Genomic DNA, 11,526 nt, shown 5'->3' with positions numbered 1-11,526 from the left:
GCTTCGTAGCTCATATTCTTAGTTTTTTCGGTAAAGTCACGTTGAAGAGAAACAACAAAATAACAAAATATATATAAAACAATAAAAAATTCTCACGACGTTTCGACCATAACTCAAACGGTCATCATCAGGTGTGTCGGTTTGCATAAATTTATTTTGAAAACGGCATATTTATTTATATATATAAAAATAACGTTTGCGTCACGCGCAACGATGGCAGTTTGCCAGGACTAGTCCATCTATTTTTTGAAAAAAGGAGGGGGGAGACGAAATTTGTTTTTATGTATGCTGTCTGAAAGGCACTGTAAGCGTGAACAATCAATCAAGAACTGAAATGATTTATCAAATCTTTCCAATGATTGCTAAGATAGAATCCATCTTCTCGGTTGAAATTGTCTCTGTGTTTGTATATGTGGATAGCCTCATGAACGAATCTCTCATGGAAGCCAGATGGCTTACAAAGAACCTCCGTCTTGGAAAAGTCAATGGCATGTGAGCCTACTGAATTAGAACAATGATCTGCTACGGCCGAGGTGTTGGTCCTACCGTGTTTAAGGTCTGCTTTATGTTCACGAATGCGGTCCGAGATATGGCGTTTGGTTTCTCCAATGTAACTACTACCACAGAGGCAACTTAGTTTGTAGACACCAGGGTATTGTATGTCCGGAATCACATCTTTTACAGACGGAACCAGATCACGGATTTTATGTAATGTGTTGAAACGGACCTGGATCTTGTGTTTATTCAAGATTTTGGAGATCTTTTTTGTGATCCCAGCAATGTAGGGTAAAGTGATGGTTTTGAAAGGCTCCTCAAGAGGGTTCTTCTTCATGGTTTGAGTGATAGCTTTGCGGATTGTATAGTCGGAGTAACCATTAGCCCTAAGAGCTTGGTGTACGTGCTTGAGTTCACTGCTTATGTGTTCCTGGTCGGATATGCATTGGGCTCTATGATACAGAGTCTTGATGAGAGAATTCTTCTGTGATGGATGGTGGTGGGAATCCGGTTTCAGATAAGCATCCGTATGGGTAGCTTTCCTGTAGACAGAGTGGCTCATTGAACCATCAGGTCTCTTTTTAATTAGGACATCCAAAAAAGGTATCTTGCCATCTATTTCGACTTCCATGGTAAATCTGATGGCTGGGTGTATGGAATTGATGTGGTCGAAGAATTTGTCTAGAGCAGGCCGGCCATGTGGCCAGATGACAAAAGTGTCATCCACGTACCTCTTCCATAAGGTTGGGCGCAGAGTGGCAGTCTGGATGGCGTCAGTCTCAAATTTCTCCATGAAAATGTTAGCTATAACTGGAGAAAGGGGGGAGCCCATTGGGGTGCCCTCAGTTTGTTTGTAGAAAGTTCCATTCCAAGTGAAGTATGTATTGGTTAAACAGTGTCTCACCAGGGGGGGTACCTCAGTGTTTAGTCCTTGATGAACCAAGTCTTCAATGATTGCAATGGTGTCAGGTACAGGAACCTTGGTGAATAAGGAAACTACATCAAAACTGACAAGCAGGTCGTCTGGGGACAGGGAAATACCCTTGATTGTTGATACCAGGTGAGTAGAATTTTGTACCGCAGAGGTGGTCTTTCCAGTGAAAGGACGCAGGATTTCAGACAAAAAACGAGCTAGTTTGTAGGTGGGGGAGCTGATAGTAGAGACTATGGGACGAAGAGGTGTATCAACTTTATGTATTTTTGGTAAGCCGTATAATCTTGGTGGCCTGGCAGCAGAAGGTTTCAACGAAAACTGTTTAGATTGATCAATTAATGCGGTTGAATCAGAAATTATTTTGTTGGTTTGTGTGACGAGGCTGTTGGTGGGATCTCTTTTTATTTTTGTATAACTACCATCGTCGAGTAATTCTTTAATTTTGTTGTTGTATTCTATTTTATCCATGATAACAGTAGCATTGCCTTTGTCAGCTGAGAGAACTACAATATCATTCCTCTTTTTTAATTTATATAATTCAAAACGCTCATCTTTGCTGAGGTTGCTAGCTGGCATCTTAGCGTTTTTGAGGGTTGCAGCGATTTCAGATCTTGCTACGTCTGCAGCGATGTGACCCAGGCCCCTGAGAGCAACGTCTACTTGGGCAATTATATCATTAACTGGTATGTGTTTAGGTGTGACTGCAAAGTTTAGACCTTTAGCTAAAACGGATTTCAGACCATCGGAAATAGAACTGTTACTGCGATTAATTACGACTTTATTAACGTCTAACTTTTTGGTGTGTGGGTCCGGTCTTTTGTTGAAGAGGAGGTTAAATTTGGAAATCAGGTTTTCCTTACATTTGGTCGACATAGTAGCAGCTGAAGAGGCAGTCATATTGTCTACATGTTCCCAATCCGATGTGGACATTATTGCCGTCAATGATAAGTGTGATTTGTAGAGTGTCTTGTCTAACTGATCTAGTTCTGTGCGTATAAGTCTGATTTTTTCTGAGATAAGAGCTAAGCTAGTTTTGAAAAGAATTCGTTTCGCATTAGAAGAAGTTACAGTAGCAGAGGTGAGTGTAAATGCGATTGGTATTACCCCAGAGTTATGGGTTATGGTCGAAACGTCGTGAGAATTTTTTATTGTTTTATATATATTTTGTTATTTTGTTGTTTCTCTTCAACGTGACTTTACCGAAAAAACTAAGAATATGAATTACTGCAGTCACGAAAGCTTTAAATCAAAGCTTCGTAGCTCTTCAGCTTTATCCAGCCTAAGTAAAAAAAATGTCTAATAAATGTCTCTCTCTATCCCCCTTACCTCTGCTGGAACCAAGCTGCGCCGACCAGAGTGGTGAAGTAGAGAAACAACTCCAACAACCGCCAGTGACTGACCAAACGTTTTGGGGAGCAGTGCCGGATTATCGTAGTAGCACAAGTAGCTACACGTGTAGCAGCTACACACGTTTAGCAGCTACTACATGTGTAGCAGCTACTACACACGTGTAGTAGCTGCTACATGCTACACATGTAGTAGCTGCTACACACGTGTAGTAGCTACGGGCCCCGCACTTTCGAGGGCGCCGCGCTAAATGCTTTCAAGCTATCAATTCCGGTTCAGTGATTCTGCACTTGCTCTATTACTAGAGTACTATACTGCTTTCAACTTTTATGAACGACTGGGTGTTCAATGTTAGCGATTTGTCGTATTGTCTGGCTGTATAGAAAATGAAAAAAATGCAATTACTTTACTATACAAGTTAAAAATGTGTCTTTTAATATTCATGTGTTTTTTTTAATTGAGGGCCCCTTTATAACATGCTACAGGTCCGGCACGAGCTTCATCCTGCACTGGTGGGGGAGGCCTTCAGACAGCAGTGGATTTGCAAGACGAAAAAATGTTGATTCTTGAAAATAATCGTCAGCCTTAATTGTACCAATCCATCTAATTCGTTGTGGGATGATTCATTACGCACCTACCAGTTACATTTTTTTTTAAAACCGCACCGTGTGATCTTGGTTGATGATTACACATCCAGTCACGTTCAGCTCGCATTACTTAATCCAACAGATTGGCAATAGGCGCATTGCTGCCTGTGGGATTGATAAGAATAAGTAGACCCTTGCAGACACGTGGGATAATAATAGGTCTGTTATGTCAACTGCGGGGCATTCTAATTGGGGGCGTGCGAGTGGTTCTCAAGCGCTGATGACTGCGGCGTCGATGTTCACGCTGGTGGTGTGTGTGGCTCACCCACGTGGGTTTTTTCTTCTTCCGCTCGAACAACAAACAACACGCGCGCCAATCAGACGACAACAACACGTTGAGAGATAGTTATGGAGCACAAGCGCTGATTAAGCAATCGGGTAGGGGGGGGGAAGATGTTTTCCCTGTACCTCGATGGAAAACGCTATCAGGATTAGGCGACCACTAAAACTGGCGAAATTCAACACACAATGAGCCCGAATGCATGCGTGTATGTATGGACGTTGGAACTTATTTCGCCCCGTACGTAGTCAACCGTGGCTAATTAGAGGTGCAGTGTTTTGAGTCTATGGACAGTGCTTAGGCCTACGGGCAGTGTTGAGTCTATGGATAGCGTTAGTCTATGGATCTCAAGCGATGCGCGATGTCGCGCGGTTTGAGCGAGTGTTGTTGTTGTTGTTGTGGTCGTTGTTGTTGCGTTAGCAGCCGGGGAGAGCGTTGGGCGGCGAGGTGTCACTGCCGTCTTTAAAGGCGCGCTCGGCAAACTGAAGTGCACTCGCTTAAAACTTTTCATTCCACGGGCTTGGGCGCTGATTGAAGAGACAGAGAGAGAGAGAGAGTGATTGCGCAAGCGTCATCACCCCCCTCCTTGTCAGGACGGACAGTTTGTGTGTGTGTCAGTGTGTGTGTGTCAATGCGTGTGTGTCAATGCGTGTGTGTGTCAGAGTGTGTGTGTCAGTGTGTGTGTGTCAGTGTGTGTGTGTGTCAGTGTGTGTGTCTCAGTGTGTGTGTGTCAATGCGCGTGTGTGTCAATGCGTGTGTGTGTCCGTTTGTGTGTGTGTGTCAGTGTGTGTGTGTCAGTGTGTGTGTGTGTCAGTGTGTGTGTGTCAGTGTGTGTGTCAGTGTGTGTGTGTCAGTGTGTGTGTGTGTGCCAATGTGTGTGTGTCAATGCGTGTGTCAGTGTGTGTCAATGTGTGTGTGTCAATGCGTGTGTGTGTCAGAGTGTGTGTGTCAGTGTGTGTGTCAATGCGTGTGTGTGTCAGTGTGTGTGTCAGTGTGTGTGTGTCAGTTTGTGTGTCAGTGTGTGTGTGTCAATGCGTGTGTGTCAGTGTGTGTGTGTGTGTCAGTGGGTTTCAGGAAAGGGCGGTCCTGCACAGATGCCATATTTTCTGTCCGTCTGCTACAGCAGAGGTGTAGGGAATTCCAGCAAGACCTACATCCCTGCTTTATTGACCTGGTCAAGGCCTATGATACCATCAGTAGGCCTGGGCTCTGGGTTGTTCTTCGTGCTTTTGGAGTCCCTAACCCTCTGCTCACGATCATTAAGGACCTTCATGATGGTGAGCGGGCCCGGGTAAAACTACGTGGCCGGGAGTCAGAGCCATTCCCTGTACACCTTGGGGTGCGACAGGGATGTCCTCTGGCTGCCACATTATTTAACATCTATTTTGACCACGTAGTTCGTGAAGCCTTCAATAGCTGTACCGGCGGAATATCCATTTGGTACAGATATAATGGGAGGCTGATCGATGCCCGGGTGCGGTCAAGGGATGGCTCCCTATTGCTCAACCACGTTATGTATGCCGATTATTTGGTAATAGCTGCTCATTCAGAGGAGGAGTTGGAGACGCTGCTGCTGAGACTGGAGCGTGCCACTAAGAAATGGGGCCTTACCATCAGCCCCACCAAAATTAAGCACCTGCCTGGGTATTTCGTACCATCGGACACTCCACCCCCACAACTCCCAATCGGTGATGGGGCAGTTATGGAGAGAGTGGAGAGTTTTCCATACCTGGGCAGTGTGCTTATGACCGGCTCCAGTTTAACAGCAGAGGTCTCACTCCGAATCAGTCGAGCGGCAATATCTTTTCATCGGTTGCATAATGCTGTGTGGAAGCTACCTGGGCTGTCGCTCCACACTAAGCTTCAGGTAGGTCTTCTCGGCCACGGTCATTCCCTCCCTTCTCTACGCTTGCGAAACGTGGACCCCCCTAATGGAACATCTTCGCTGGTTAGAAACATTTAGGCTGGCCTGCCTACGATCCATCCTGGGTTTAACCAGGCTGAATTGTGTGAGGAGCTCACAAATCCTTGAAAGATCTGGGCAAGGTCCCATCGGTGAGCTCCTCCGGCAGGCAAGGCTGCGTTGGCTGGGTCATGTAGCCCGCATTCCCAGCCACCGCATGCCGAAACAGCTTTTGTTCGGCCGGATCGAGGGGGCTAAACGGGCGCGGCACGGCCTAGAGAAGAGATGGAGTGATGTGGTACAGGAGGACGTGGAGCTGAGTGGACTTGCCGATGACTGGTACCAGCGGTGTCAAGATCGGCCTCTGTGGAGGAGGCTCGTGAAGGACGCTACTGGGCAGTTGGAGGCAGTCGCCCTCCAACAACAACGGAGGGCGGAGGAGCGACGCTCACAACAACGAGCGGAGCGCCGGGTGGCTAAAGCACAGCAGGTTGGCACAGTAGGGAGCACAGGTGGTGCATCAGCCAGTCATCTGAGTCAGTCGACCCGTGGCACCTGGGTCTGCCCCGTGACCTCCTGCCAGCGGGCGTTTGCCACTTCACGTGGCCTCAAGGTGCACATGACCTGGCACAAGCGTCGTGGTGACGTCACCGCCACTTAGTGGCGAATGGCGGTTGTTGTTGTCAGTGTGTGTGTCAATGTGTGTGTCAGTGTGTGTGTGTCAATGTGTGTGCGGCAAAACAACCCCCTACCTCCTCGCGGTGCCGGACGGGCAACTCTGTCGTGGACAGCGCTGTGGGGGGAGATCCAATTTTGATTGGCTCCTCCCCTCATGGCATATGTGTCCACCACAGGGGCTAAACGGGGGCTCTGGACGGGTGCGAGGGGCTGGTAACCCCTCCACCTTCAATTCATTACCACGAAACTGCGAATTAAACTGAAATATGTAACAACTAAGCTTGTGCCGGAGGCCCCGGGGGGCCAGGCGTCTATGATGTCTCCTGGCCAAACCCCAATTGGCGGAGCCAGGAGATTGAATACCTACCCTCGGGGCTACTCCAGAAACAACGAAAAGCCACTACGGTTGGCCACGTGGAATGTTCGAACGCTCACTGCAGAGGAGAGGCTGCCACTCCTCTGTCGGGAGCTGGACCGGTACCGCCTGGATCTATGCGGCATTCAGGAGGTCCGGTGGACCGGCTCTGGCTCCTGCCACCATGAGGGGTGGACAGTCCTCTACTCGGGGCAGCAGACTGCCAAACAACAGGGTGTGGGTCTTCTTTTGAACAAAAGAATGAAGGGGGCGTGGGAGCGTGGCGGTGAGGTGTGGGAAGCTGTAAGCCCCAGGCTACTTTGGGCTCGCCTTCCCATCAACCGGAGGCGAGGAATGGTGGTCGTGGTTACTTATGCCCCCACCGAAGATGAACATCCGTGGAGGGATGCAGGCAAAGCCGATGAGTCAGATGCCTTCTATGACCTCCTGTCACAGGTGCTGGCTAAAGTGGCCCCTCGGGATAGAGTCATCATGTTGGGTGACTTCAATGCCCGAGTTGGTCATGATACTGGCACCTGGTCTGGAGTGATTGGAGGGCATGGGCCAGATCAGCTCAATAACAACGGTAGGAGGCTGCTAGATTTTTGTGCAGCCCATGGGCTTGTAATTACCAACACGCTGTTCCGGCATCGGCGCATCCACACAACATCATGGATGCATGCCGGGTCCAAGCAAGAACATCTGCTGGACTACATAGTGACGGACCAGCGAATGCGAGCCCATGTCCTTGACACCAGGACCTACCGTGGAGCTGATCTGCCCTCTGACCATCGACTAGTCATCTGTAAGATGCGCCTGCCATTCTTCCACTCCGGTGGTGGGTGTACACCCAGGACCCCATTCCAACCTAAAGTGGCCTGGTCTCAGTTATCTGATGAAAGTTGCAAGCGAGAATTTCATCATCGCTTGCGGCTGGGATTGGCATCGTCCCAGACTCCTCCTGATGTCGAGGGTAAATGGGCGAGGTTTAGGACTGTGACTCATGCAGCTGCAATGGCTGCTTTGGGTACGCGGTCCAGACCTCCCCAGACACCCTGGATGACAGAGGAGTTGTTCACGATGGTTGAGAAAAAGCGACAGGCCCACTGTCATCGGCTACAGAATCCCACGTCAGAGAATGAGGAGGCTTACCGCAGCCTTCGCTCGGAGGTTCGGAGAGCCGTGAGGCGCTGCAAGGATGGGTGGTGGTCGCGGGTTGCTGAGGAGATGGAGTCTGCCTCAGTGGCCCGTGATCACAAATCTCTATTTAACTCCATCAAAAAAGTAACCTGCAGCGCCACACCTATTACCATCATTAGGGGAAAAAACGGTGATCCAATTTCCGACCCCCAGGAACAGGTTCGCAGATTTGCTGAGCATTTCTGTGAGGTCCTGGGGGAGGGAAAATCCCTCAGCCAGGAAAACATCGTGGCACAAAGCGAGGATGACCCTGCTGAGGCTGCGGTGCCTCAAATATTGGATGAAGTCACCCCCTGTGAGTGGCTGGCTGAGGTGCCATCTGCTGAGGAAGTATTGAAGGCGATCCGGAGTCTGAGACCAGGAAAGGCAGCGGGCAGAGATGATCTCCCAAGCGAAATGCTGAGGGAGGGTGGCGTTTGTGCACAGACTGCCCTATATGACATCATAACAACAGTCTGGACCACTGGACGGGTTCCGCAGGATTGGAAGGATGCCCTGGTGGTCCCCCTTTTTAAGAAGGGGGACCGCACAGACTGTAACAACTACAGGGGCATCTCACTCCTCAGTGTGCCGGGAAAGGTCCTGGCAAGGATTATTCAGCATCGCCTTGCCAGGCACGCTGAGGAGAGGCTTGCGGAGCCCCAATGTGGTTTCAGGAAAGGGCGGTCCTGCACAGATGCCATATTTTCTGTCCGTCTGCTACAGCAGAGGTGTAGGGAATTCCAACAAGACCTACATCTCTGCTTTATTGACCTGGTCAAGGCCTATGATACCATCAGTAGGCCTGGGCTCTGGGTCGTTCTTCGTGCTTTTGGAGTACCTGACCCTCTGCTCACGATCATTAAGGACCTTCATGATGGTGAGCGGGCCCGGGTAAAACTACGTGGCCGGGAGTCAGAGCCATTCCCTGTACACCTTGGGGTGCGACAGGGATGTCCTCTGGCTCCCACATTATTTAACATCTATTTTGACCACGTAGTTCGTGAAGCCTTCAATAGCTGTACCGGGGGAATCTCCATATGGTACAGATATAATGGGAGGCTAATCGATGCCCGGGTGCGGTCAAGGGATGGCTCCCTATTGCTCAACCACGTTATGTATGCTGATGACTTGCTAATAGCTGCTCAGTCAGAGTAGGAGTTGGAGACGCTGCTGCTGAGACTGGAGCGTGCCACTAAGAGGTGGGGCCTTACCATCAGCCCTACCAAAACTAAGCACCTGCCTGGGTATTTTGTACCATCGGACACTCCACCCCCACAACTCCCAATCGGTGATGGGGCAGTTGTGGAGAGAGTGGAGAGTTTCCCATACCTGGGCAGTGTGCTTATGACTGGCTCCAGTTTAACAGCAGAGGTCTCACTCCGAATCAGTCGAGCGGCAATATCTTTTCATCGGTTGCGTAACGCTGTGTGGAAGCTACCTGGTCTGTCGCTCCGCACTAAGCTTCAGGTCTTCTCGGCCACGGTCATTCCCTCCCTTCTCTACGCTTGCGAAACGTGGACCCCCCTAATGGAACATCTTCGCCGGTTAGAAACATTTAGGCTGGCCTGCCTACGATCCATCCTGGGTTTAACCAGACTGGATTGTGTGAGGAGCTCACAAATCCTTGAAAGATCTGGGCAGGGTCCCATCGGTGAGCTCCTCCGGCAGGCAAGGCTGCGATGGCTGGGTCATGTAGCCCGCATGCCCAGCCACCGCATGCCGAAACAGCTTTTGTTTGGCCGGATTGAGGGGGCTAAGCGGGCGCGGCACGGGCTAGAGAAGAGATGGAGTGATGTGGTACAGGAGGACGTGGAGCTGAGTGGACTTGCCGATGACTGGTACCAGCGGTGTCAAGATCGGCCTCTGTGGAGGAGGCTGGTGAAGGATGCTACTGGGCAGTTGGAGGCAGTCGCCCTCCAACAACAACGGAGGGCGGAGGAGCGACGCTCACAACAGCGAGCGGAGCGCCGGGTGGCTAAAGCACAGCAGGTTGGCACAGTAGGGGGCACAGGTGGTGCATCAGCCAGTCATCTCAGTCAGTCGACCCGTGGCACCTGGGTCTGCCCCGTGACCTCCTGCCAGCGGGCGTTCGACACTTCACGTGGCCTCAGGGTGCACATAGCCTGGCACAAGCGTCGTGGTGACGTCACCGCCACTTAGTGGCGAATGGCGGTTGTTGTTGTTGTCAATGTGTGTGTGTGTCAATGTGTGTGTCAGTGTGTGTGTGTCAATGTGCGTGTATGTCAATGTGTGTGTCAATGTGTGTGGGGAGCGGTAGCGCGCTGCGCTATGAACGTGGCGACCCGGGTTCGATTCCCGCTCACGGCCAACACCAGTGACGAGTATCTGAACCGGTCCTGGGCCTCCCCTAGGTCGACTCAGCCTGAAATGAGTACCTGGTGCGGTGTGTAAACATCGCCACTGGGGAGACAAAGGCGGCCGGGCGTGGTGCTGGCCACCCACCCCCCTTCGTGTGCCACAGTGCCGGCCTTCATAGGTGCTGCAACTCGCTACCAGCACTTGCCCTGACAGTGTTAAAGTCTATACGGGGGGGGGGGGAGTCTTTGTGGGGGGCTGTGGTGGGTTTCGCAGGCATGGCCTGATTTTTGCGTGTGTCAATAATCTCCGCTCACCGCGCTCTCCTTCCCATTCTGCCGGACGAAGTGGAGATAACCGCTCATGATTTCGGTTGCCACCACGTTATCTGCAACTCACGACTGGTGACTGCATAACCGACCCGAGACGGGGTTGCGGACAATAGCGAATAATGCAATAACATTAAAATAATATCACTCGTCGTGCCCTTTATTTATGCAGGCAAGCCTCAGCGAATCTCAAGGCTGTATTTTTATTTGAGGGCTAACACGAGTGGCGAGTGATGTCTGAACTGATCTTGGGACCATCTCTGTATCCACCTTGCGCTGACCAGTGTGATGAAGTATAGGTCAAACAACTCTGGTCGAACGGCACGGAGGGGTATTCATGCAGAATATTGACAAAGGAGATGTTCATTAAATTAAGTGCAGTGCGATATCATTGGCCCGCTCACAGTATCAGCAACACATTTTTCATAAACGTTGCCAAATGCACTAAATAAATAAGCAGACAATCATACGCCTCCTTCTTTCCACGTGTCCTTCCACGTAAACCACATGACACTAATGATTACACACTGAACATCGATTAGGCAAATGTGATTACTGGCAACCAACCTTAGCGTCGTTGTGGAAAATATAAATAACAAAATAATCAGAAAATGTCCCCTTCACGGACCTGTCCCTCCACGTAAAATATTAAAAGTACAGTACTTGTTTCTCTACATCCCATCAGCCACACAGCCTTCTGGGAGGGCACACTTTCAGAAGCATTTGGTTCAATGCAAGCAAACGCTAGACTGGTTTAGAAATCTGGGATTTTGTCTGCGTATTTATTGTATAATTTATTTTCTCCATTGGACGAGTGATTATTTACTTTTTGACTCTACAAATTTTCGTCGAACATTTCCTACAGGAGGGGGGGGGGAGGTGGATCCTTGCCTTTGACATTTCGCAGTTCTCCAGCATTGGTCCAAACAAGCCCGACACTGATGTCACTGAAGAGAGAATCGTTAGATGGCTTTGTAAGAGAGGCCACTCCAAGACGCTAAGCATTAATGCTTTTGGAATGTTCAAAACATGTCACGTAACTCTTCTATCTGGAATCCTA

This window comes from Petromyzon marinus, chromosome 34 (genome assembly GCF_048934315.1).
Source record: "Petromyzon marinus isolate PM22_M1 ecotype Great Lakes invasive population chromosome 34, UKy_Petmar_22M1.pri1.0, whole genome shotgun sequence".
NCBI lineage: Eukaryota > Metazoa > Chordata > Hyperoartia > Petromyzontiformes > Petromyzontidae > Petromyzon > Petromyzon marinus.
This window is presented reverse-complemented; position numbering follows the sequence as displayed.